The 27020-nt window shown below is 36.2% G+C and overlaps 1 protein-coding gene and 1 long non-coding RNA gene across 3 annotated transcripts in view; both read right to left on the reverse strand.

Annotated features, from left to right (window-relative positions):
* The window catches only part of UBE2E2 (ubiquitin conjugating enzyme E2 E2), a 357299-nt gene that overhangs the window by 263699 nt on the left and 66580 nt on the right, over positions 1-27020 (reverse strand). The gene's annotated exons all lie outside the window — the stretch shown is intronic.
* Positions 8519-27020, reverse strand: part of LOC148108387 (uncharacterized) — a 51241-nt gene continuing 32739 nt past the window's right edge. Inside the window, exon 2 of the long non-coding RNA XR_015727850.1 lies at positions 8519-26037. This is a non-coding gene — a long non-coding RNA (uncharacterized LOC148108387). The remainder of the gene's footprint in view (positions 26038-27020) is intronic.

Here is a 27020-nt window from a genome sequence, read left to right on the forward strand (position 1 = left end):
CTTCTGAGCATCCCAGAGATCTTTCAGAGTCAATAAAGTCAAATTATTTTCGTAACAATACTAAGATTTCATTTGCCTTTTTCATTGGGTTGACATTCGTAGCGATGATGCAAACACAATAGTTGGTAAAACTGCTGCTGTCTTACCTCAAATCAATGAAATGGGACCAAACTACACCTGCAGTTAAAAAAGAGAGGGAGCTTCACTTGCTCCTGACTAATGTAGTAAAAATTACTAATAGTATTAAATACTGACCCTTAAGTATGCATAAAGCATTTTTATTGCATACCAAAATACGATGGCTGTGTTGAAGTAAAGCACGTGCATATCTGTTAGAGGTGAAAACCAAATAAGCTTTTTTTCATGAAATGCCTTTTTTTTTTTTTTTTAAGATTTTATTTATTTATTTCACAGAGAGAGACAGCCAGCGAGAGAGGGAACACAAGCAGGGGGAGTGGGAGAGGAAGAAGCAGGCTCCTAGTGGAGAAGACTGATGAGGGGCTCGATCCCAGAACGCCGAGATAACACCCTGAGCCGAAGGCGGATGCTTAACGACTGCGCCACCCAGGCGTCCCCATTTTTTTCTTGAAAAACACACAAACTATTCTAATTCAGACTTGGGCCTACAGCAGGTATTTTCTAAAAATAATAACTGAATGAGCCTGTTATATTTAAAAAAAAAAACAACAAACCAACAACAGAAAAGTATTTGTTGCCAAAGATAAAATTTGACCATCTAAGCAAAAATCAAAATTTTGGAAAACTTGTATCTGCCACCAATACTTAAAAGATTTTTCTCCAGAAATAAACCCACCCATATATGGTCAATTAATTTACAACACAGGAGCCTAGAATATACAATAGGGAAAGGACTGTCTCTTCAATTAATGATGCTGGGAAAACTGAACAGCCACATACAAAAGAATGAAACTAGTAGTACTATCTTACACCTACACAAAAATCAATTCAAAATGGATTAAACTCTTGAATGTAAGACCCAAAACTATAAAATTTCTACAAGAAAACATAGGTGGTAGCTCCTTGACATTAGTCTTAGCAATGTGTTTATAAATCTGTCTCGAAAGGGAAACAAAAGCAAAATTAAATAAATAAGACTACATCAAACTAAAAAGCTTCTGCACAGTGAAGGAAGCCATCAACAAAATGAAAACAACCTACTAAGTGGGATAAGATATTTGCAAATGATGTATCTGGTAAGAGATTAATATTAAAAATATACAAAGAATTCATACCACTCAACACCAAAAAAGCAAACAACCCAATTGAAAAATGAGCAGAGGGGAACGCCTGGGTGGCTCAGTCAGTTAAGCATCGGGCTGTTGCTTTTGGCTCAGGTCATGATCTCAGAGTTGTGAGATCAAGCCCCACGTCAGGCTCCTCACTCAGCAAGGCATCTGCTTGAAATTCTCTCTCTCCCTCTCCCTCTGTACCCTGCACCCTCACGCACTCACTCTCTCAAATAAATAAAATCTTTTTTAAAAATGAGCAGAGGATATGAATAAGCATTTTTGCAAAAAGACAAATAGACAACTAACAGACACATAAAAAGTTGTTCAACATCACTCATCGCCAAGGAAATGCAAATTATAACCACAATGAGATATTACCTCACATCTGTTATAATAGCTAGTACCCAAAAGACAAAAAGTAATAAGTGTTAGCAAGGATTCAGAGAAAGGGGAACCCCTGTAACACTCTTGGTGAGAATGTAAATTGGTGCAACACTGTGGAAAACAGTATATAGAGATTCCATAAAAAATTAAAAATAGAGCTACCATATAATCCAGCAATTCCATTTCTGGGTATTTATGTGAAGAACAGGAAAACATTAATTCATAAAGAGTTATGTTCATTACAGCATTATTTACAATAGCCCACACATGGAAACAACCTAAGTGTCCACTGATGGATAAATGGATAAAGAAGATAAGCTGTATATATACAATGGAGTATTACTGAGCCATTAAAAAGAATAAGATCTTGCCATTTATGACAACATGAATGGACCTAGAGGGTAATGTGCTAAGTGAAATAAGTCAGTCAGAGAAAGACAAATACTACATGATTTCATGTGTATGTGAAATCCAAAGACCAAAACAAACAAACAATAAAACAGAAACAGACTCATAAATACAGAGAACTGATGTTTCTCCAGTTGGCAGGGAAGAGAATGACTGAAATAGGTGAAAGAGGACTAAGAGATAAAACTTCATGTTGTAAAATAAATAAGTTACAAACAAGAAGTACCATATTAGGAATACAGTCATTACTACTATAATGTTGTATGTGACAGATGGTGATTATACTTATTATGGTGAGCATTGAATAATGTAAAGAATTGTCGAATCACTCTGTTGTATATCCGAAACTAATTTAACATTGTATGTCAATTAAAAAAAAAAAGATGTGGGGCGCCTGGGTGGCACAGCGGTTAAGCGTCTGCCTTCGGCTCAGGGCGTGATCCCGGCGTTATGGGATCGAGCCCCACATCAGGCTCCTCCGCTATGAGCCTGCTTCTTCCTCTCCCACTCCCCCTGCCTGTGTTCCCTCTCTCGCTGGCTGTCTCTATCTCTGTCGAATAAATAAAATAAAGTCTTAAAAAAAAAAAAAAGATGTGGTAAATGTACATATACACATATGTACACACACACACACACACACACACACACACACACACTCAGGCATAAGAAAGGAGAAAAGTCTTGCCATTTGCAACAACATGGATGGACCCTGAGGTTATTATTCTAAGTGAAGTCAGTCAGGTAGGAACAGAAAAATATCATATGATTTTACTTACATGTGGGATCTAAAAAACAAAACAAACCAACAAACAAAACAAAACAAACTCATAGTTACAAAGAGCAGACTGGTGGCTACCAGAGGGGAAGGGGGTTGGGTGGTGGGCAAAATAGATGAAGGTGCTCAACTAACTGTATGGTGATTGTCACTTTGTAGTGTATACAAACATCAAATCATAATATTGTACACCTGAAAGTTACATAAAGTTATAAACCAATTTTATCTCAATAAAATATCTTTTTCTCATGAGATCGGTGGTGGTATTTAAAAATTGCTTTTTTCTGATATTGTATAATGAAATATATAAACATATGGAAGGTTTACATAATTCACAGAGCCAGTAACTTCCAAATGACCAATACCTGATAATATGGTATCATGCATGGGTAAAATTCATTCAAAGAACAAGGAACCCTCACATCCTCAAACAGGAAGTGAATGAAGGCATGAATACAGTCTAAGACAGACCAATGGATTTTAATTTAACAAAGTATGAAAAGTTCACTGATAAACTCACTTCACTGATAAGATTACTACTTGTCAACTTTTGGTGTATTACCAAAAATTACCACAATTAGCTGAAAAGGCTATTAAAGCATGCTTCCTTTTCCAACTACATGTATGTGTCATGTATTTCAAACAACACATCACAAGAGACTACAGATGCAGAATTCAGCAGTGGTCTAGTAAGTCAGACATTAAAGAGATTTGCAAAAATGTAAAACAATGTTACTCCAAGAATTTTTGAGAATATATATGAACTAATATATATTTTTCATAACACATTTATGTTAACATAAAATGGGTTTACTATTGCCATTTTATTTATTTATTTAATTTTCAGTAATCTCTACACCCAACATGGGGCTCAAACTCACAACCCCAAGACCAAAGAGTCACACGCTCCACCAACTGAGCCAGTACCCCAACTGTTGCTATTTTAAACAAATAAATATTTTAAATTTGTTTTAATTTCTAACATAACAAATATTGATAGATATAATCTAATAATTTTTAAGACACATAAAGAACTTATGTCTACTTTATAGAGTATATTTAAAAGCTTATTACCTAAAAGCAATATTTCTCAATTGAAAAGAAACATTACTGTATAACTTCTAAAGTTGAATTAAACATGAAAATTTATACCTGATAGTAAAAAATAAATTGTATTTTCCTTCTTCATCTGATGACGTTTTAAATAAAAGTTAAGGTTTTTTTTTTTTTTAATGTTTTTGTTCTTTTAAATGTCTTAGTTCTAAAACTAACACAAAAGGAGAAAAATATACTAGGACACTTGTTAGTAATAATACTCTACAACGGGTTGGCAAATGATTGCCCACAAGCCATATCAGATCTGCAATCTGTTTTGGTAGTTTTATTGGAATACAGCCACACTCATTAGTTTAAGTATTATCTGGCTGCTTTCATACTACCTTGCCAAGCTATCTAGGCAGTTAAGTGAGAAGTCTACTTTGGATCTTGCTATTAACTAATATTATCAAGGGCAAGTCATAAATTTGCTATCATTTATAAAATGCACAAATGACTATCTGATCTCTAAGATCCTTTCTATCTCTTAAAGTATCTAAGATTTAAGTGATTCAGAAACAAATGCTAAATATGTTTCTCTCAAATTTTCAAAGATCCGGGGCGCCTGGGTGGCACAGCGGTTAAGCGTCTGCCTTCGGCTCAGGGCGTGATCCCGGCGATCTGGGATCGAGCCCCACATCAGGCTCTTCTGCTGTGAGCCTGTTTCTTCCTCTCCCACTCCCCCTGCTTGTGTTCCCTCTCTCGCTGGCTGTCTCTATCTCTGTCGAATAAATAAATAAATAATCTTTAAAAAAAAATTTTTTTTTTCAAAGATCCTACAATCTTGCCCTTACCCTGTCCAACCCTATTTCCCACTATCCAATAGTTATTATCCCAGATTAGGATGCTTTATTACCAATTACATCTCCTGTTTTTGTTTCTTGTTGTTTCTCCACCACTAAAATATCTCTTTTACTCCTCTAGCAAAAAACTCATACAACTTTAACAGTTCAATTTCATGCCCTCCAGGAATCTTCTCAGGTGACTCCAGCTTATACTAATCAAAACCACTGATTTTTTGAAAAGAAAAGTAGAGTGATCAGAGTTTTGTTTACAGTAGACTGGAAATGGTTGGAAGGGACACAGACTAGAGTCATGGAGATAAGCTAGAGAATAAATCTCCTGGCAGACCTCAGGAAGTCCTAGACCAGAGGCCAGGAGGTTGAATAAACATGTGTCCGCAACTTTTTTACAAGTTGGAATTATCATGACAATGATTAAAGACAAAGGAACTAGATTGGGAAAAAAGATGAATTCAATTTGACGCAAGCTAATTTTATGCTAGTGAGGAAAGGAAATACTAAAGTAGTAAGGTATTCCAGAAGTAGTTGGAAACATCGCAGTGAAAACTAGTATAAGAGGTCACACAAGAAACAGAGATCTAGAGTGAGAGAGTCGTAAATTTTAGAAGTGGTAAGACCCTTGAGCAGCATTGTCCCTGACTATTGCTTTGAGGTAGGTAAGTAGTTGCCTGCAATTCAAAGATCAGCTAATGGACAGCCAAAGAATTGTTTAACTCCTAAATCACCAGCTAAAACTTTTCTTGAAAAGGAACCAGAATTTAGTTCTCTACTTTCTATTTAGAAATGTTTGAGGCTATGAGACTGTATGAACTCTACGAGAGGTCACAAATTAAAATTCCATAGTCATGTTTGTTTGAACTATAATTTTTGTTTGTTTAAGACTTTATTTTTAAGTAAGCTCCACACCCAACATGGGGGCTCAAACTCACAACCCCAAGACCAAGAGTCACACACTCCACTGACTGAACCAGGCAGGCACCCCTGAACTATAATTTTTTAAAAAGAAAAGAAGGAAGGAAGGGTGGATTAGCTTCCAACAACTGTGGCAGGAAGAGTAGTTTGGGAGACATTTACTCCCATCAATTCCATCAACCCTTCCTCCATGGCAGCCCCAACAATATATGCTCAAATTACAAAATGTGCATCTGGTGTGAAAATACAGCTTTAAGGCAATCCCTAGGACCACTCCTTATGGTAATACGAGTAGTGCATATTATAATGTAGACTATACACCTCAAGGCTGTGCAGTGTATAGACTACACAGACCTCATTCCCATCAGAGTAGTACACCTACCCCCTCTCATTCCGGTATTTCCAAACTTCAAATGACTGCTAACACTCATAATCTGGAATACTTCACAGAAAATCTAGACTTCCCATACATTTCTTGATTAATTAGAAGATCTGATTATAGTAACTTTTTTTCCCACATGAAAGTAAGCTGGAGGCATACAATGGCGTTCCCTTTGGACAGGGATCTGATTAGTTATTACTTGTGTCCCTACTTGAACCATTCATTCCTTCACATCACCTACAAGCCTCTTCAGAGGAATCTCCCTAAAACAGACAGAAGTAGAGGATTAAGGCCTCAAGTTTAGAAAATACTTTAAGCCATGAAAAGAAACCAACAAAGAGACCAAGAAATAAGTACCTGATAAAAGTATAGTACTACTACAGAAATCAAGGGAGACAATTTCAGTGAGATGAGTAGACACAAGAATTTAGCAAGAAGGAGGTTACTGACTTTGAGAGAAGATTTAGTAATGTGTAGAACTCATTCCACAATGGATGAACTCAAGGGCTAGAGAAAGGGAAAATGGCAATAACAACAAAAAGGATATGGATATTATATGTAAAAAGGTTTATAAGAAAATTATTTTTTATAACTGCAGATATTTAGATATATTTTAATGAAAAACAGTAAAAGGAGGAAATTGGGAAAAGCCTCAAGACAGAAACAATGAAGTTTCAGCAGAGTGAATGGCTTTAGAGAGTAATTTTTTAGAATAAGATAATAATTACCTACCTCAATATATTTTTGGTTATAATAAATATGAATAGATTATCTTTATAGCAAATAATGATAAAATAAAAAGCTATAACACATTACCTAAATTCTGAACTTGATACAAAGATAATGAAGAGGAACAGATATCAGATAAGTCATTTCTCAATTTTCTTCTCATTTCTGGTAGAGTAATCTAAGATAGTAATCAAGGAAGGTAGGAGATAACATCATACCAATTGGAAATCAAGATTTCTCTCCAATGAACTTACGTCATATACTCCATTCTTATAAAACTAGTTGACCACATATACAAATTACATCAGGAAAAAGTCTATACTAAATATTAGTGTTTCTTCTAGTTTAAACAGACACTGATTTATCATTATGGTTCAGTAAGCACTGCTTTATACCTAACTATATGCTGTGGATAATTTCACTTCTACCAAGGACACTTAAATTTTTTCTTTTAAAAATATCTAGTTGGAAGTGCTTTGCTCAGAAATTAGATCACTGCACAATTATTCTTGTGGAACTATTAGTTTCTTAGCATTTTTATTGAGTGCCCTAATAAATTATTCAAGGTAAACAAAACATGTTTCTACTTTACAGATTATACTCATGAGCATCCTCACTGCCTAAGAACTGTTTCTTAATTCAAAAGAAACATTATTTAATGACTCCCCAAATTGAATAAAAAATAAAATTTATACCAGAAAATTTATAGCAGAAAATAGGAAAAATAAAAGTACATTTGCTACTTTTCAATAAAAGGAAAAAAAGACCTAAAGCCAAAAAAAATGGAGAGAAGATGCCATGACAGTTGCTAGTCTTACTCCAGAAATAAGATATGTATTATGATTTTAATACAGTTCATCCAATCTTTTTCTAGTAAGCCATAGGAAAAATACTCACAGATGACTGAATTCTTATACTTCAGTGAATTTTCCATTAGGGTCTCTGTAACATATCTAGAACCAGTGTTTGCTCTTATCTTTTTTTTAACGTCTACGTTATCTCATAGAACTATGAGGTTTGATCACACATTGAAGGAACTATGTTAAAGCACTACACAGAATAAACAAGATATCTACCCTTTTATATGTATGAGTACATATAATCGATTCTTAGTGGCTAAGATAGGTCGAAGATGAAGTTCACAGTGAGAGGATCTTTATGGTACTGTATTAAATGCAACACAGGATAATGTCTTAAATATAAGAATCACCTAGAAAGCTCATCAAACATAGGGGGACTGAAACAAACATGGGGTGGAGGTGTAAATTTTTATTCAGTTTAACTTGCCGCTTTCCGCCCAATAACTGAAATTAGGATGAGGACAATAAAGCAGCTGAGTGCTTATTATGGGACTGTGCCAAACATTTAATAATCACAGTGACGACATGAAGGACGTACTATTATCCTGATTTTAAAATATGAATAAAAAGAGGCACAAATAGGTTAGCGAAGCTTTGTCAAGGGTACATAATGGCTACACTGCCATTAAGTGGTAGAGTGCAGTCTAATTCAAGCTCTTAACCATCATGTTACTCTAGCTAACAGAAGGTTATTCTGAAGGCCTGGAGTGCTCCCAGAAGGAAGTGAATTTTCATGAAGCATTAGCAAGAGTTTTGGTAACTACTTATGAGGCACCCAGCAGACAGATGAAAGGGTCTTTGAACTAAAGTAAGTAAAAGAATGCTACTATTTTATATTCCTCCAAATTTTACCAGGCTCAGCTTTGGTATTTCTCTTTTCCTTAAAGACCAGGAAAAGAAGTTGTTTCTCACTTGGGGTGAAAAAAAAAAAGGCCAGGAATGAAAAGTAGCATGGGTATGCATGCATGCACACAAGTACACACACACAAATATACCCCTATATATTACCAACATTGTTTCACAAAGAAGACACCATAACACCAAAAAAATAATAAATAATGAACAGTTCCTTAAATACTATAAATTTATAAATATGAAAACCTAGGGGCGCCTGGGTGGCACAGCGGTTATGCGTCTGCCTTCGGCTCAGGGTGTGATCCCGGCGTTACAGCATCGAGCCTCACATCAGGCTCCTCCGCTATGAGCCTGCTTCTTCCTCTCCCACTCCCCCTGCTTGTGTTCCCTCTCTCGCTGGCTGTCTCTATCTCTGTTGAATAAATAAATAAAATCTTTAAAAAAATAAATAAATAAATAAATAAATAAATAAATAAATAAATAAATAAATAAATAAATAAATAAATAAATAAATATGAAAACCTCAGTAGCACCTGGGTGGCTCAGTCTGAGAAATATACACAAGTCTGAGAAATTAAGTCTATCAATCATCTTTACCCAAAAGTATAGTAGTATTTTAAGGAAAAATTTTATCACATGAAGTAAAAACCACTTTTATAGAAGGATTATGTTCCTAAAATAGAAATTTAAAATAAAATATTACAATGTGATAATGAAAGGCTTTAACTGTAATGTCATTGGCAGGTGCCATTTCTTTTTAGTTTCCTAACATAAGTTTAACTAAACATTAAAAAATACTTGCACATTTTAAAACTAAATAGCAAGCATTTAAAGTACTAGAGTATTCAGCTAATACATCTATTTAAAAATAATCAAAAGGATCTTTTAACTATGGGGTTGAAAAATGCACCCTATTTTATCATTTATGGTAACATACTATAGTATCTCTTTATTACAGAAATCTAATACACATACAATGTTATATTAGTTTCAGGTGTACAACCTAGTGATTCAACAATTCTTTACATTACTCAGTGTTCACCACGGTAAGTGTAGTTACCATCTGTCACCATACAACGTTATTACAATTTTATTGATATACTCCCTATGCTGTTCTTTTCATGTCTGTGACTAACTTATTTTATAACTGGAAGTTTTATACCTCTTAATCCTCTTCATCTATTTCACCAAATCCCCCTTCCAACCTACCCTCTGGCAACCATCAGTTTGTTTTCTATATTTACAAGTCTGTTTGTTTTCTTTTATTGCTGTTGTTTTTAAGATTCCATATATAACTGAAATCACATACTATTTCTCTTCTGACTTATTTCCTAAGCATAATTAATACCTCTAGGTCCATCCATGTTGTTGCAACTGGCAAGATTTCATTCATTTTTATAGATTAGTAATATTCCATGTATGTTTTCATGCATGCATGCACACACATACATACTACATCTTCATTATTCATTCATCTATCAATGGGCACCTGGGTGCTTCTGTATCTTGACTATTGTAAATAATGCTATAATAAACATAGGAGTACATATATCTTTATGATTTCGTGTTTTTATTTTCTTTGGGTAAATACCCAGTGGTGGATCATATGGTATTTCTGTTTTTACTTTTTGAAGAAATTCTGTACTGTTTTCCACAGTGGTTGTACATATCCACCAATAGATACAACCACACAAGGGTTCCCTTTTCTCCACAACCTCACCAACACTTGTTACTTTTGTCTTTTGGATACTAGCCATTCTAACAGATATGAGGTAATCTCTCATTGTGGTTTTGACTTGCATTTCCCTGATGGTTAAATATGTTGAGCATTTTTTCATGTGTCTGTTGGTCATCTGTAAGTTTTATTTCGAAAATGTCTATTCAAGTCCTCTGCGCATTTTTTAAAACAGATTGTTTTGTTTCGTATTCGGTTGTATAAATTCTTCATATATTTTAGATATTAACCCCTTATTGGATATATAATTTGCAAATGCCTCCTTCCATTCACTAGTTTGCCCTTTTTTTGTTGAAGGTTTTTCTTCATTGTACAAAAGCTTTTTACTTTGTTGTAGGCCCAATAGTTTGTTTTTGCTTTTCTTTTCCTTACTTAGGATACATATCCATAAATATGTTGCTAAGGCTAATGTCCAAGAGATTATAATACCTATGTTTTCTTCTAAGAGTTTTATGGTTTCAGTTCTCACATTCAGGTCTTTAATCTACTTTGAGTTTATTTTTGTGTATGATGTAAGAAAGCAGACCAGTTTCATTCTTTTGCACATAGCTGTCCAGTTTTTCCAACACCATTTATTGACAAGACTTTCTTTTCCTCATTGTATATTCTTGCCTTTTTGTAGACTGACCATATAAACATGGGTTTATTTCTAGGGTCTCCACCCTATTCCAGTGATCTGTGTGTCTACTTTTGTCCAAGTACCATACTGTTTTGATTACTATAGCTTTGTAGTATATATATCTTGACATCAGGGACTGTGACACCTCCAGCTTTGTTCTTCTTTCTCAAGATTGTTTTGGCTCTTCAAGGTCTTTGTGGCTCCATACAAATTTTAGGACTATGTGTTCCAGTTCCACGAAATGCTATTGGTATTTTGATAGAGATTGTGTTGAATCAGTAGATTGCTTTTGGTAGTATGCACATTTAAATGATAGTCATTCTCCCAATCCATGAACATGGTGTATCTTTCCATTTGTGTCATTTTCAATTTTTTTCACCAATGTCTTACAGTTTTCAGAATATAGGTCTTTCACCTTGTTGGATGAATTTATTTCTAGGTATTTTATTCTTTTTGGTACAAGTGTAAATGGGATTGTTTTCTTAATTTCTCTTTCTGCTACTTCATTATTAATGTATAGAAATGCAACAGACTCCTATACATTTAATTTTGTATCCTGCAACTTTACTGAATTCACTTATCAGTTCTAATAGCTTTTTGGTGGAGTCTTTAATGTTTTCTATATATGTATCATCATGTCATCTGCAAATAGTGACAGTTTAACTTCTTCCTTACCAGTCTAGATACCTTTTATGTCGTAATTCCTCTAATCCATGAGCATGGTATATCTTTCCATTTGTTTGTGTCACCTTCAATTTCTTTCATCAGTATCTTAGAGTTCCCAGAGTAAAGGTCTTTCACCTCCTTGGTTAAATTTATTCCTAGGTATTCATTCTTTTTGGTGCAATTCTAAATAAAATTTTTTAAATATATTTTTAATTGAAGTATAATTGACACACAATGTTACATGGTTTCAGATGTACTGTACACAGTGATTCAACAAGTCTATACATTATGCTATACTTACAAAGGTAGCTACTATCTGTCACCCTACAACACTACTATACCATTGACCGTATTTCCTAAGTTGTACTTTTTATACCCATGACTTATTTATTCCCTAACTGGAAGCCTGTATCTCCCCCAACCCTTCACCCATTTTGCCCATCCTCCAACCCCCACCCCTCTAGCAACCATCAGTTTGTCCTCTGTATTTATGGGTTTGTTTCTGCTTTTTGTTTATTTGTTTTGTTCAATGGGATTGTTTTCTTCATTTTTCTTTCTGCTACTTCATTATTAGCATATAGAAAAGCAACAGATTTCTGTATATTAATTTCATATCCATAGTATGGTATTTTTAAGTGACATTTTTAATAGTTTTTCCTCCTGACTTGCTTTTGTTATTTCCTAATTATACATTACATTTGAAAATTCTTATCTACAGTAGTAGTATGTCAAACTGCTTTTTGGGGGTAGCTGGGTGGCTCAGCTGGTTAAACACAGGACTCTTGATCTCAGCTCAGGTCTTGATCTCAGGGTCATGAGTTCAAGCCCTACGTTGGGCTCCATGCTGGGTGTAGAGCCTACTTAAGAAAACAAAGCAACAACAACAAAATAAAAACCCTGTTTTTTGCTCAGAAAAAATTTCTTTTAACATTATAAGGTAGGTGTGCCAGGAATGTTAGCCAAAAAACCAAGCCTTCATTGTGTGAGGAAGGTGCTGACCCAGTATCATCGTTGGAGGAATCCTGTCCAACTTCATATTGTAAAACATTACTAAAATACTTTTAGAGAAAGGAATATAGCCTTATATATCCCTTGTCTTGGTCTTCAGTCTGCTGTAACAAATACCACAGACTGGGTAGCTTATCAACAATAGAAATTTATTTTTCCAGTTCTGGAGACTGTGAAGTCCAAGATCCAGGTACCATGATGGTGGTGTTCTGGTAAATGCTTTCTTCCTAGTTCATTGCCAGAGTCTCACAGGGCAGCCACTGTGTTCTCATAGCACAGAAGGGGTAAAGAAGATCTGTGAGGTCCCTTTTATAAAAGTATTAATCCCATTCATAAGGGTGCCACCCTCATGGCCTAAGCACCTCCCAAAAGCCTCATCTCCTAATACCTCACATCAGACATTAGAATTTCAACATATGAATGAGGGAGGGAGAAGAAACAAACATTCAGACCATAGCATCTATCACTCAACTTCAACAATTATCAACCCATGATTCCATTCTACTCCCATGTATTAACTCTCATTACCCTCATTCCAATTACTTTAGAGCAAATCCGAGATATACACTGAAATATTTATAGACTTTAAAAGACAAATACTCCCCTATTAAACATACCCAAAGTATCATCCACTGTCTTACACAACACACAATTGAATAATAATTCCTTAATACAATCAAATATCCAGTCAGTTCAAATAAAGATTCTTTTTTTTTTTTTTTTAAGATTTCATTTATTTATTAGACAGAGCTAGAGAGAGAGCACAAGTAGGCAGAGCAGCAGGCAGAGGGAGAGGGAGAAGCAGGCTCTCTGCTGAGCAGGGACCCCGACGTGGGGCTCGACTCCAGAACCCCGGGGATCATGACCTCAGCCAAAGGCAGATGCTTAACAACTGAGCCACCCAGGCGCCCCCAAACAAAGATTCTTTACTGAAGCACTGAAAAAATGAAATCACCTTATAGTATTTTAGCAAATCTCTTGATTAAGCTGTCCAAATATTTTATAAGTACAAATAAGGCTAATAAGAGCTTATTTATATTTTTTAAATTACACATAATTCATTAAAATTAAAGTTATTTCTTTTATTTTTAAAAAATAAAATATTTTTTCTTTGAGTCTCTTTCTTTGAGTAATATAAATATTATGTAGTTCTTACCCAAATTCTAATTCCCTCAAAATGGCTAAGTCTAGAGTAAAAACATTATGGCTGATGGCTATTTTATTTTTTAAGTAGGCTCCATGCCCAACTGGGGCTTGAACTCACAACCCTGAGATCAAGAGTCATGAGCTCCACTGACTCCTCCAGCCAGGTGCCCCTGATGGCTATTTTAAAAACCAGTACCAGATAAACCAAATTTGACCAAATTTACTTTTTGGGTTGTTTTTTTAAAATCTTCCCTATAGGGGATTGAAAATGGAGGAAATTGTTGTTAATTCAGGCTGTACCTGAATTACTACCAACTAGTCATAAAGTGGGTTTATCCCTAACACCATTCTAAGTAGGAAAAGCCTTACATTATACAGAACCCCTCTTATCTGTGTTCTTAAGGTCTCAAAATGCAAAGATCCTAAGGAGTGATTCTCAAACCTAGCTTGTATCAAAATTACCAGGAGGGCCTGTTAAAACAGATTGCTGACCCCACTCCCAGAGTTTCTGTTTTAGTGGGCATGGGTAAGGGCCTGATAATTTAGATTTATAACAAGTTCCCAGGTGACAATGCTGCTGGTCTGGAGACCACAGTTTGAGAATCGCTGATCTAAATTTTCAAAATCTTGCAAATCTGTATGATTTGGTATTGCTGTTAATCCCCACAAAACAAAGAACATGGATAAGATGGAGGGTGGGTTCAAGTCTCAGCTCTTCCCCCTTCCTAGACTCAGCTCTTCCCTCCTTGTTAGACAAATTTGGGGGGTAAGAGAGCATTTTTAAAGCCTGAGTTTCATCTGCAAAGTAACTAAGTTCCAGTCTTTCTAGTAAGAAAAAACTTTTTTACTGGTTGCCTTTGGGACACTTTGGAATATAGCCTATTAATCTGCAGTCAGGGTTTAGTGTAGGAGGGTGACATTTATTAACTTCTCTTTGCATAAGAGTTTTAATGACAAAAATCAGCCTGTCCTAGCTGTCCCAAACAGTTTGAAGCTATCTCTGGACTCACTTGGCTTTTAACATTCAATCTGATGAAACATGAACTTTAGCACTCTTCTAGTTCTGCCTTTTCTGATATACTTATGTCACTACTTTATAGTTCCAAATCTCGATTTATCTTGGTCTGAGCCTTTTCTCTACAAAGTAGCCTCGTTCATTACCAAGTTAATTCACTGTTGCATTTTTTTTTATCATGGCTTCTACGAATGACTATGTAATATGAAGTTAGTAAAGCAAGATGAACCCAATTAATTTCACATTCCTTACTTTTTATTTTAAAGATTTATTTATTTCAGAGAGCGAGACAGGGGTAGGGGGCATGAGCAGAAGGGGCAGAGGGAGTGGGAGAGAGATAAAAATAGAATTTTTATCCTAAAAGAACATAAAACTCTAGGAGAGTCTAGATTTCATACCACAGAACACTAGTCTTGGAATAATCAAATACAGTGTTACTGTAGAACATTCAAAGCAAATTTTAGATAGTGTGAACTCAAACTTGCTGGGGAATTACCTCCTAAAAGGTCCTATAAAATTATCAGCTATCAACATGAGAATTTTATGTTTGCTTTGCTTATATTAAACATAATCTGGTGGGAAAACAGCAAAGAAAATTGTGCACAACAGTACAGAAGCAGATATATAACTACATTAGAAAGTAAGCCTGTGTCATTATGCATATACTGGATATACATACTTAATTCATTACAACGACCATTCATCTGCTTCCAACTATACATTGATGCCAGAAGGATCTAGATGAAAGCTCACAAATTGCAACAAAAAAATTTCTCAGAGGGACCAAAAATGATACTATTTTTTTTAAAGACTTATTTCTTTTAAAGAGAGAGAGTGCATGTGTGTTTGCATGGGGGGGGGGGGCAGGAATCTCAAGTGGACTCCCCATTGAGCACAGATCCATATGCAGGGCTGAATCACAGGACCCTGAGATCATGACCTGAGCCAAAACCAAAAGTCAGATGCTTAACCGACTGAGTCACCCAGGAACCCATTTTTTTTTTTTAATTTCATTCAGTGCAATGTAGTCATTTGCATAGGGCAACAGAAATTACATACAGCACAAGGGAAAGGTCTGAGCTTTGGAATATGGTGGAGATGGGTTCAAGCTTCAGCTGTTCTTCCTTGTCAGTTATACAACTTTGAGAGCAAGTGGCCAAATCCCGAAACCCAAGTTTCATTTGCAAAAATTAGATAATTCCCCCAATCTTTTGGATCATTTTGGAGACTGAATTAAAATTACATCCAAAGTTCTCTGTGGCACAAAGAAAGTACTCAGTAAGTGACAATTAGTATTTACTTCATTAATAAACAATAAAGCTACTTTTGAAAATCTGCCCTATACCTACTTCTTCAATAAAAATAATTCAAACTATTTGTATTTCAAAGATTTGTAAAGGATTTCATACATCTCTAATGTTACTCCTAATAGAATTTTCAGAAAGAGTTTTAAATTCACAAGATTTTGTAGTTATTTTTATCATTAAAAATAAATTATAGAAAATTTAAGAAAAATAGATGCTACCGCTTTATAGTGTGTTTAGTTTTATCAATGTTAGACCACAGTTGTATTTTTTTAATATCAGTAAGACATCTCATGATGGATATAATGAGATATAGTTATTAGTATATTAAACAAGTGTATACCTATAAGTACATGTACTTATATATGGATATATGGGGGTACCTAAAACATAAGTGGATAAAAGTAGATTTACATCAAATAACTATGAAATCTTAGAAACTCTTCTAGACAAAAATACAACTTTTTCATGAAAAGTTTTAATTTTAACCTTCATAATACAAGTATATATACTTTCTATACAATATATCCCCCATAAAAACTGTTTGAGTTAATGTATAAATAGTATGTTTAGATGATAAAATATATTTCTCCACTTAGACTCTAACAGCCAATCACTATAATCCCTGCCTACCCTTGAGTGACTGATTCCTCAAGCTCTGTGTGTGGCAAGCCATTTACCCAAGCCACAGCCAATAGAATAGGATGCCACACCCAAGTGAAAGGCAAGCCACTAAAGGTTGAACAGAAGATAAACTAAGGGTCTCAGTGATAACTAGTGTGAGAACTCTGTTTTTGGGTCACTCCAGATTGAATGGTCACTGACCTACTTGATTCACTATGGGAACTCTGAATGTGAAATAAGAGAGAAGCTAACATGAGTGAAGAAAAACAGAAAAGAAGAGTAAGAAACAGACACAGAGAAGCGGAGTCTCCAGTATTCCCGCCTTTATTCAACAAATATTCACCAAACCCACACACTGGACTACAAGCCAGTGTGTTAGTACAATTATAGCAAGTGCCACTAAGAGAAGGCACCATTTCTGAGTGAATAAGATAAATGGGGCATCAGGGCTGCTGTCAGGTCAATAGGCTTCCCAAGTAAACAGCAGCCTCAACACTTGTCAACTTCTAACTACAGATGGGAAAAAAGAGTGCAAAATTTGAACAAAGAAGTTTCAAAGAGATTGCACGCCCATGTCTAGTCCCATTCATAATCCCTCAAAACTTCCCAGTTAAAAGTGGGGCCAATGTGATCCTGACCCATATCAGCTTTTCACCTTAAGGGTAAGAGGGTACTATGGTATATGTACAACATTTGTACTTCTCAAAGAATATTAGCACTACCAAAATTCTCCGCATCAACAAAATACCCTCCGGGTGCAATTCTGAATACCAGAAAGGGTTGCAAATGAGAAGGTTAATAAAAAGACATCCCAAAACTGTTTAAGGGACTTAATCACAGAGATTGCCTTGGCAAAATTTTAAAGTAGGTTATGATGGGTTATTTATCTTTGGTACCCATAGCCCACCTTTGCTACAAGCCACATCTTAACCCACTGTGTTCTCTTCCATCAAAGCCTCCTAAGAAGACAATTTGGTATCAGTGATTTGAAAATTAATGTGGTAATAAGTCAAACACGTTCTCTTTCCCAAGCGTATTTGCATTTATGGTCTTCTAACAGGTGAATGAAAGGCACTGTTGACTATTAACTGATTTTAAGCATCAGTGAATGAGTGTTGACAGAGGTATCCAAGAGAGAAGAGTTAGTATTTCCTGAAATTACTACTGAACAGAATCTGTCAATTTATTACCTAAAAATAAAAGACAGTATAATTTTTTTAAATGACAATTGTTTTAAAATGATGTTTATAACAGAAAATAAGTTAAATGGTGTGCTTATTCTATCCAACTCCTACCCTTTAAAAACTTACACAATGATTCAAGGTTAGATTAGTAAAGTGTATGTAAAATTCAATAACACTAAAAAGTAACAATTTACTCTACTGAATGATTTATCACCACATGATCCAAAAAACAATCACAAAATGAACATGTGAATATCTGTTTAAATAAACGATCAATAAGTTGTAAATTATATCTCATATCGCTACGCTTGGTTCTATACTGCCAGGGTTTTGGCAATTTAGATTTAATCAGTATATTCACACAAAATTTACAGCTGAATTTTACCACAAATCAATCCTTTTTATTCTAAATTAGTTACCAATTTCATAAATTAATATTGATCATTTGATTATTGTTTATAATTTAGTGTAGCTCAACAACTGCTCAATATCTTTTGGAAGCTACATCTACGAAGCATACATTTAATTCAATTCCACAAATGCTTCTGTGTACCTACAACATGCCTTAGACATATTGTGCATTAAAATAAAGCTACACTGACAGCTAAATAGCCATGTTAATTATAAGCTTCCATTTACTGGCACTTAAAACTCCTCAAAATAACTCCTCTTGGATCTGGAATATTTTTAATCTCTTCTCATCTGCAAGATTATAGTTAAGGTTAAGTTTGAGTCTAATTTCATGCATTCAGGGACTTATCAAGCCTTTAAACATTGTATGATCTTACATTGAGGACCTGTTAGGGGCCACTATACCTTAAAATGAAAGAAATTGCTTCTTTTCCTAAATTAAAAATATATTTAATTTTTGGAATTCAAACTAGTCATGACACTGTACTAATTAAGTTAGAAATCTTAAGCAACATGAGAAATTGAATATATATTATTTCTCATACATATAACATGATTGTGTGTTAATAGGCATCTAAGTACAATTTAATGCACGTTTATTTGGAAAACTGCTCTCTGAAATGCAGTTATTCTTTCTCCAGAAGGTGAAAATTGCTCCATATAGTTTGCAAACTTTTCTACTCACTTAGCTATTTTGTTACTTTAATTCTGAATAACATCTGACTAAAATTTGAATATTTACTAAAAATTTTATTAGTTCAATAGCTTTAGAAAACTTACTAAAAGCTGGGTATCACACCTAGTGGAGCAGAAAATTCTCTGCACACACTTTATGCAACACAGTTTAGAAACTGATTGTTTCTGTTATGCCTATTTCTCAGTATATTTGAAAATTAGGGGCGCCTGGGTGGCTCAGTCGTTAAGCGTCTGCCTTCGGCTCAGGGTGTGATCCTGGCGTTATGGGATCGAGCCCCACATCAGGCTCCTCTGGTGGGAGCCTGCTTCTTCCTCTCCCACTCCCCCTGCTTGTGTTCCCTCTCTCTCTGGCTGTCTCTCTCTCTGTCAAATAAATAAATAAAATCTTTAAAAAAAAAATTAGTCCTCAAAGTGTAATTAATGACTGTTATCCTTAATAGGGAATCTAGGCACACCAAAAGGGTGCTTTGATTGACGCTAAAATCTGTGCAGTTTTGGTCAAAAACCATAGATCGCTGAATGGCCTGTACATGATTTGTATTCATTAAACATTTGGTGAATAGATCTAATTAAACTCTAAGGCCCCCGTTAAAGTTAACAGGCAGAATCAGAATTAACCACAACGTCTTAATGTAGGACTCTTTCATATGTATCATTTGTTAACTTTTTATGACTACATTTTTAAAAAGCAATGAGGAGGGCCACCTGGGTGGCTCAGTAGGTTGAGCATTCGGCTCTTGACTCTTGGTTTCGGCTCAGATCATGGTTTCATGGGTCCTGGGGATCAAGCTGTGTGGGGCTCCGTGCTCAGCAGGGAGTCTGCTTGAGATTCTCTCTCTCTGCCCCCCCACTCACAGGCACTCGCTAGCTCACTCACACTCTCTCAAATAAATAAATCTTTTTTAAAAAGCAATGAGGAAAGCAATTACTTTTGCAATGACTAATTTTTTAAAGAAATATGTTGATTCTAGGAAAAGTAAGCAGAGGTTTTGGTTCTACTTCTTAGACGGGTTGGATAATCTATGACTGACGTTTACACAGTGAACACAATATATAGATACAAATGTTGACCTTTGAAGCCCGCAGGAAATCATAACTCCCTGAAACCTACACCATCAATTATCAGATGAAAATCTTATTATCAGCAGGTCTAGATTCTGGCAGTAGCCAATCTTTGAAAATATAAATCAGCATGAATTTGAAAAGGATACTGTGTGAATACAATAGTTTCACATGTCAATGTGAAATAATGAACACTTTTGATACATTTTTTAGTTTTGTATTTAATGCAGCTTATTAAAAAACTAATTTTATTCCCCCTCTGTATTACTATTCTTCTAGTGTACAGCTGCCAACCATAGTTAAATCTGATTAGGCCCCATGCTGAGTTAATCAATCTGATAATGTCAGACATTATTAAGAAAGCATACATGATATGGTCACAATGTCTACTATCAAAAGCATGTACACCAAAGCCTTTGTTTTCCCAGAAACTGCAACTGTTTAAATTAGCTCAGGTTTATTTTGTTTTGTTTTAAAGAATAAAGAAAAAAGAAATTTTATCCCCTTCTTAAGCAGGTACAAAAGATTATTCTGTTAAAATATTAATACTATGATGAACTATTTCTTTCGCCTTATTATGTAATGAAATAATCCCAAAATCACAATCATGATTAGAAATAAAAGCAAAAGTATAAATGTCCACAATGTATTCCAAAATAGTACCTTGAGGTAACTTTCTATTTTATTTTTGTTCATAATGATAAAAGATCTTACAACATAACCCACTCTACTTGTGATTTTATAGCCTTGCTGCACTCAAGCTTAATTCTGAGGAAATTTTCAAAGGAAAAAGCAGCATGATCATTTGAACACACAAGTCTGTGTCATGATTCCACCAGAAACAAGATTCACATAATACATTTTAGAAGGCAGAAAGTATTATGAAATATATTAGTATTTTTACGGACTTTCCACCTTCTTTTTTTCCTTCTGAAGTCACAAAAAGATTCAAAGAAAGTAATGGAAGGGAGTTCTATGCTGCAGACAATTAACCTCTCCTTAGTGTATATAGTAAAATTTTTCAGTTAAAAATTATTTTTAACAGGGCTCCTGGTGGCTCAATCAGTTAAATGTCTGCCTTCAGCTGGGGTTGATTCCAGGGTCTTGAGCCCCTGCTCAGCTGGGGAGCCGGCTTCTCCCTCTCCCCTGCTTGTGCTTTCTTGCTCTGTCAAATAAATAAAATCTTTTTTAAAAAATTATTTTTAACTTACTCCAAAGCAGTAGAGTTGTCTAGTATTATTTTAAAAGCTTTGTTTCTCGAAACTAAAACAAATTTAGGAGGAAAAATTAGAACAAATGAATTTCATGGAATTATAATTCTAAGAAATGGGCTGTAATTTAATGTCTGAATCTTAGGGGGGAAAAGTAGGAGGTAGGTAACTTACTGGAGGAGCTGTCTAGAGAAAGTAATTGAAAATCACAGAGCCCCTCTACCAATCTATGCACATGCTGGACAGCGGTCTTACTTTCATCGGCATCATGAGGCAGATAAGAAAAGTCAGAAACTGTACATTAGAATAAAAATAAGCTTATTTTTACTTTTCTTCCCCACACCATGTCTTATCAATCTACAAAGCCCTCAGAATCTTTTAGTAAGTCCTTCAAGTGACATCCTCTCTGATGTGGTCTGTGGAGACCAGATGGGATGAAGGAAAGCATTCTGAATAGAAAGTAGCTCAAATTCAGATTTTTCATGATACGAGATCTGCTGGGCAACATACTCTTCTCAAAAACGAACCTAGTCTTCTGGACACTGTGAAAGAAGACACTAGGTGTCCCTTCTAAGTTTGAATCATCCCTTCCTTCTCTCTCAAGCCACCGCTTCAACCCCGGCCCCAAACCCCATGACTATGGATTTAAGTTGGCTTCTTTTTAAGAAACTTAAGCACCTCTACCTATCATACTGACGTTTAAAAGGCTGCTGAAAAATTACAGGGCAACAAAAAATTGCATACATTACAAACCCATGTCCATAGGTCAGCCAAAATGTTCTTTTTAAAAAGTAAATCCACTTGGGCCTCCTCCACTTAAAACACTTCAAAGGTTTCCCAATGCTCTCAGGACAAAGAACAGAATCCTTAACATGACCAAAAAGACCCTGTATGATCTAGCCCCAGTGTCATCCTGAGTTACTCTATTCCAGATACCACAGGGTTCCAGTCACACGTCATTGAATTGCAGTTCCTAGAACACGCCCCCATTTTATCCACCTCAAGGCCTTCACACATGCTGCCTCCTCAGCCTAAGACACTTCCTTCTTCCATGTGGCCTACTGAACTTAAGCTGCAAAGGTGTTTTTTCAAAGATAATTTCTTTCTTGCCACTCCTCCTTATACCCTGTGTGATAGTACTTTCAAAGTAGCAGAAAAACTTTCAGAGTCTTTCTCACTATGACAATTAAATAAACTGGGAGTAGTTGTTGTCCTTTTCCTTTAGAAAGTGGGCTTCAACAATGGTTGCTTTGTTCATTCCTATAGTTCCCTTGCCTGGCAGTGCTTTGCACACTGTAGGCACTCAGCTGTTGCCTAAAGGGGGATATTAACACCTTCCTCACAAGGTTATTTTGAGGATCAGATGAAACAATCCATATAAAGCTCAGGTTCTACCCAGCACTCGATACAACTTAGCTATTATTAATATTTTATACAAGAGCTTATAAATAAGAACAATTAGGCAATATTTATTAAAACTTTTCAAAAACTAGAAACTCCATTTATTTATTAACTCCACACCATTTATTGTTAAAAAAGAGAGAGAGCGCGCACACGCGCTACACAGAAAACTTACAAACAAAAATATTCAGTGCATCACTTTAAAAAGTAAAGAATTCTAGTGATAAAGGTTAGGACATACAGATAAAAAAATATGTGGACAGTGAAAATCATTTTCTTTATGAATCTAGGCATTTTCTCAACAATGAGTTTTTATAACTTAAAAGGCTACCACAAAATACTAATTTTTTGCATTCATAGATGGCCTTTGGTTTTAAACATAATCCAGAATGATCAGAAATCAGGACCAGATACAGGGAGAGTAATACAACAGCACAGCAATTCACTACTACCATACTTTACAAAAATAATTTTTAAATCGACAGTCCTGTACTATATATTTGACATCCCTTCTTTTACCAAGAGCACTTTTTTTCCCCACTGCAGCAAAGGGTTTCTGCACAAGAATGATTCAATCACTAAGAAGAGTCAAGTTTGTTAACATCTGAGTAATTTTTTAATAACATATACTACATCAACTTCAAATGAAAATAGTCCTGGAAAGTGGGAGAATGATTTCTAATTCAACAATTTTAAAAGTTCAGTCACTTATTCCATGATGCTTTAAAATTATTATACTGATGTTTATATTATAAAATTGTTGTATAATCTATCCATGATGGTTTATTTTGTGTCCGCTTGACTTAGCTGGTGGGGAGAAGTTACCTGACATTTGGTTGAACAGTATTCTGAGTGTGTCTCGGGGTGTTTCTGAATGAAATCAACATTGCATCAAAGACTGAGTAAAGCAGATTGCCCTCCCTAATGTGGGTGGCCCTCACAATCAGTTCAAGGTCTGAATAGAACGAAAAGGCTGACCTTCTCTGGCATAAGAGGGAAGTCCACATGCCTGAGTGCTTGAGCCAAGACATTGGTCTTTTCCTGCCAACTTTGGGTTCCAGTCAACTCAAACTGAAACATCAGCTCTTCTTGAGTCTTAAGCTTGTCAGCTTTTGGACTGAACCACATGCCATCAGCTCTCATGATTCTTAGGCCTCTGGACTCAAGACTGGAACCACACCATCAGTTCTCCTGGATCTCCAGCATGTATACTGCAGATCTTGGGATTTCTGAGCCTCCATAATCACATGAGACAATCCCTTAAAATAAATCTCTTTCTCTCTATATACATATATCCTGTTGGTTCTATTTCTCTGGAGAACCCTAATACATCACTCCCATTTCAAAACTCTTCCACCTCACACGCACACCCCAATATACTCACGTTCAGTATGCCTTGAAGACCCATCAGAATACGAGCTCCGGAAACTCAAGGTCCATGTTTCCCTTCATTATTGCTATTATCTCTACTTTTGCGTGCCTACTACATGGTAAGCATAAGGAACAGAGGAGTGAATAAATCTGGTTCCCTCCAAATTGCTCATGGGTTAGAGAAGATACAAATAGATCGAATTAGTGACAGCCTGTTAACAAATGGAATACAAATTCGGTTGTCAGGGTGATTTCATAAATGTTAGATAATTGTCATTCTTAATCTAGGATCTGTGATTAAAAACCAAATCTACTCGAGAAAAACAACTGCACACCTAGAGAAACTATTAAATGAGTTCCTGAAACTGTTCTTAAGCATTACAACTAGTAACAAATATTCACAAAATGTTACTAGTTGTTACTACAACTAGTAACAAAATATTCACACAAAAATGACCTTTCTGACAGAGAGAGCTAGAAATATCAGAAACCAGTAATGATGTGTTCACTCAAACCATTTCCTCCTTATTTCTTTTGTCAAAGCATAGTGAGAAAAAGCTCAAAAGACAAAAATACTGGGTTGGTACTTATATCAGAGCCTATCCTCTCTGCATAACTGTATGTACTCCATAGTTCCTAAGGGCCAGAATACCTGTACCACACAAAATCTTGTCTAGGAGGAAAACAGATCAGCCCTACAGAGAGGTGGGTTAAGCCTTCCGTGTGTTTGCAAACCAGACTGAGTGGTTCCCGTGACTCCCACACCTTGGTTTCAGTCTCCTGTAGGTGCAGAGTAACCCAAGTCCAGGGAGCCCTTGTTGAATGAAGTGTAGGGACAGCAGGAGACAAGAGCAGCCAAGTCGTATCTACACAAATCTGCCATTCCAGCACATGCCTTGCACCCAAAGGCAATCCTACCACAGTAGATTAAGGGTGGCATCAGCAGAGGATTCCTGACCCTCACACCCTGGATGACCTTGTGGTCGGAGGAGCCCACTGGATAAAAGAAACAAAACTGTCCACTGAAATAAAAAAGGCAAAAAGGAAAGGATTCTTGACCACAAATGAAGTCAAGGGCCCCAAAAGTAGGGACCTCGCTGGCCCATGGCTGCTGGGATAGTAGCCAGACAATAAATGCACGAGCCCCTCAAGGTCTACACTTGGGCTAGGCATTTCTGGAGTCACCAGTTAAACTGAGGAGCTCCAAACCAAGACTTTCAAGAAATTCCTAGTTCCTAATGTTATTGTGACTCCTTTTTCTCGATTTGGAGCTGCCCGGGCCTTGGAAAACATGTTGATAACTTATAAGTAGAATGAAACAATCTCTCCCTTTTTGTACCAGGCCTTTTACCAACATTAAGTAAGCTGCACATCATTTTCCCTCCTCCATGGTTTCTCTCTACTACTGCTTCCATCACCGCGGGCTTTCTGTTCTCTGACCACAAAGAGCTCTAGCACCCTGCACAATCTATTCAGCTGTTGTTGCTCCTGCTGCAATATCAACTAAAAGCTGTTCTTTGGTGCCCAGAGTAGACAACATTTTCTTAACCAGCCCTTTACATGACAGAAAAGCATTTTCGTTTTTCTCCCCTGCCTTTGACTCAGCCCTGAAATCTGTTCTCTTTGGATGATGAGAACTGATCTGGGTAGGCTGTGTGCCTTTCCAGACAATAAATACAGTTCGGTCACTGAGTGTCATCTACTTCTTTATTTCAGTGTGTCCCAACAGCAAACACAGTTCCTAAGGCCTTTGGTCTTTAGCTTTTAACTCTACATGCCAACTATAAGTTGGTACTTCCTATATGAGAGGTGCAAATCCAGCTTCCTTACTATCCAGTTCTTGTTGCCTCCACCACACATGTTCCTGGGTAAGGAAGTCCCTGAGGTAGAAGGAACCACTAGTACATAAGCAAAATCATCTACTGGAAGAAGTGGCAAAATGGAATACATTTTTATTTTTGCTGGAATTCTTAGCTTCTCTGTCCACTTAATCCATCTAGTTTAATCCATCTTCCATACCCAGGTCCCCTTATTTACAACTCACAACAGCTCTCATTTTCAAAGTTTAGGAGAAAACTGCTGCTGGTCTCAGTCACCTCTTCAGTTGGGTCATGCACTCTTGATTCATATTCTTTAAAAAAAAAAAAAAAAGACTTATTTGTTTACCTGAGAGAGAGAGAGAGCAAGGGAAGGAGGAGAGGGAGAGAAGTCCTCAAGCAGATTACCCGCTGAGCGTGAAGCCCCATGAAGGGCTTGATTACAGGACCCCAAGATCATGACCTGTGCTGAAATCAAGAGACCAACACTCAACCGACTGAGCCACCCAGAAGCCCCTATCTTGATTCATATCCTGATTTCATCCACCTTTTGTAGACTAAACCCCTTTATCCACGTCTGTACTTTTCTGTATGATTTGGAGGATGCAAGGGAGTGGAATGAGATAGGTACTCTTCTCAGTAGAGCTGATCCATTTGCCACACCATGACCTGAATTCCATCCCCTCCAGGTCCAATCATATGCACCTTGCAATACCAATCATCATTCTCTTTTTCTATGTGTTTATTTATTGAGAGAAAGAGAGAGGGTGCACAAGCAGGGGCAGAGGCAGATGAAGAAGCAGACTCCCCACAGAGCAGGGAGTCCAATGTGGGGTCGATCCCAGAACCCTGGAATCATGACCTGAGCCAAAGGCAGACGCGTAACAGACTGAGCCACCCCAGTGCCCCATCATTCTGCTTTTTATCTTCAATCTTTCCGTCTCCTTTGGTTCCTCATCCTTAGCATACAATCTCAAGACTCTTTAGGTCCTTCAACAAAACTCCTCCTTCAATGCTGGGACCCCAAGCTTCTGGTTCTCTCCAATACACCTTCAACCACAAGGTAAGTCTACATACAAAGTTGCCCCATCCTCATCTTGCACCCAATCCTGAACCCATTACAATGGGATTTCTACTCTGCAACACTCCACTGATGCTGTACCTGCTAAGATACACAAGACCCATTTCTGAAATGTAGTGGACACTTTTCAATCCTTATCTAACATGGCAGCTCTCTGCTGTAGTTCACAGGACTGAAAAATACCTTCTTACTGAAAATTTATCTTCTAGGCTTCTA

Source organism: Ursus americanus, chromosome 20 (assembly GCF_024610735.1).
Source record: "Ursus americanus isolate L20-20 chromosome 20, mUrsAme1.1.p, whole genome shotgun sequence".
In the NCBI taxonomy this organism is placed as follows: domain Eukaryota; kingdom Metazoa; phylum Chordata; class Mammalia; order Carnivora; family Ursidae; genus Ursus; species Ursus americanus.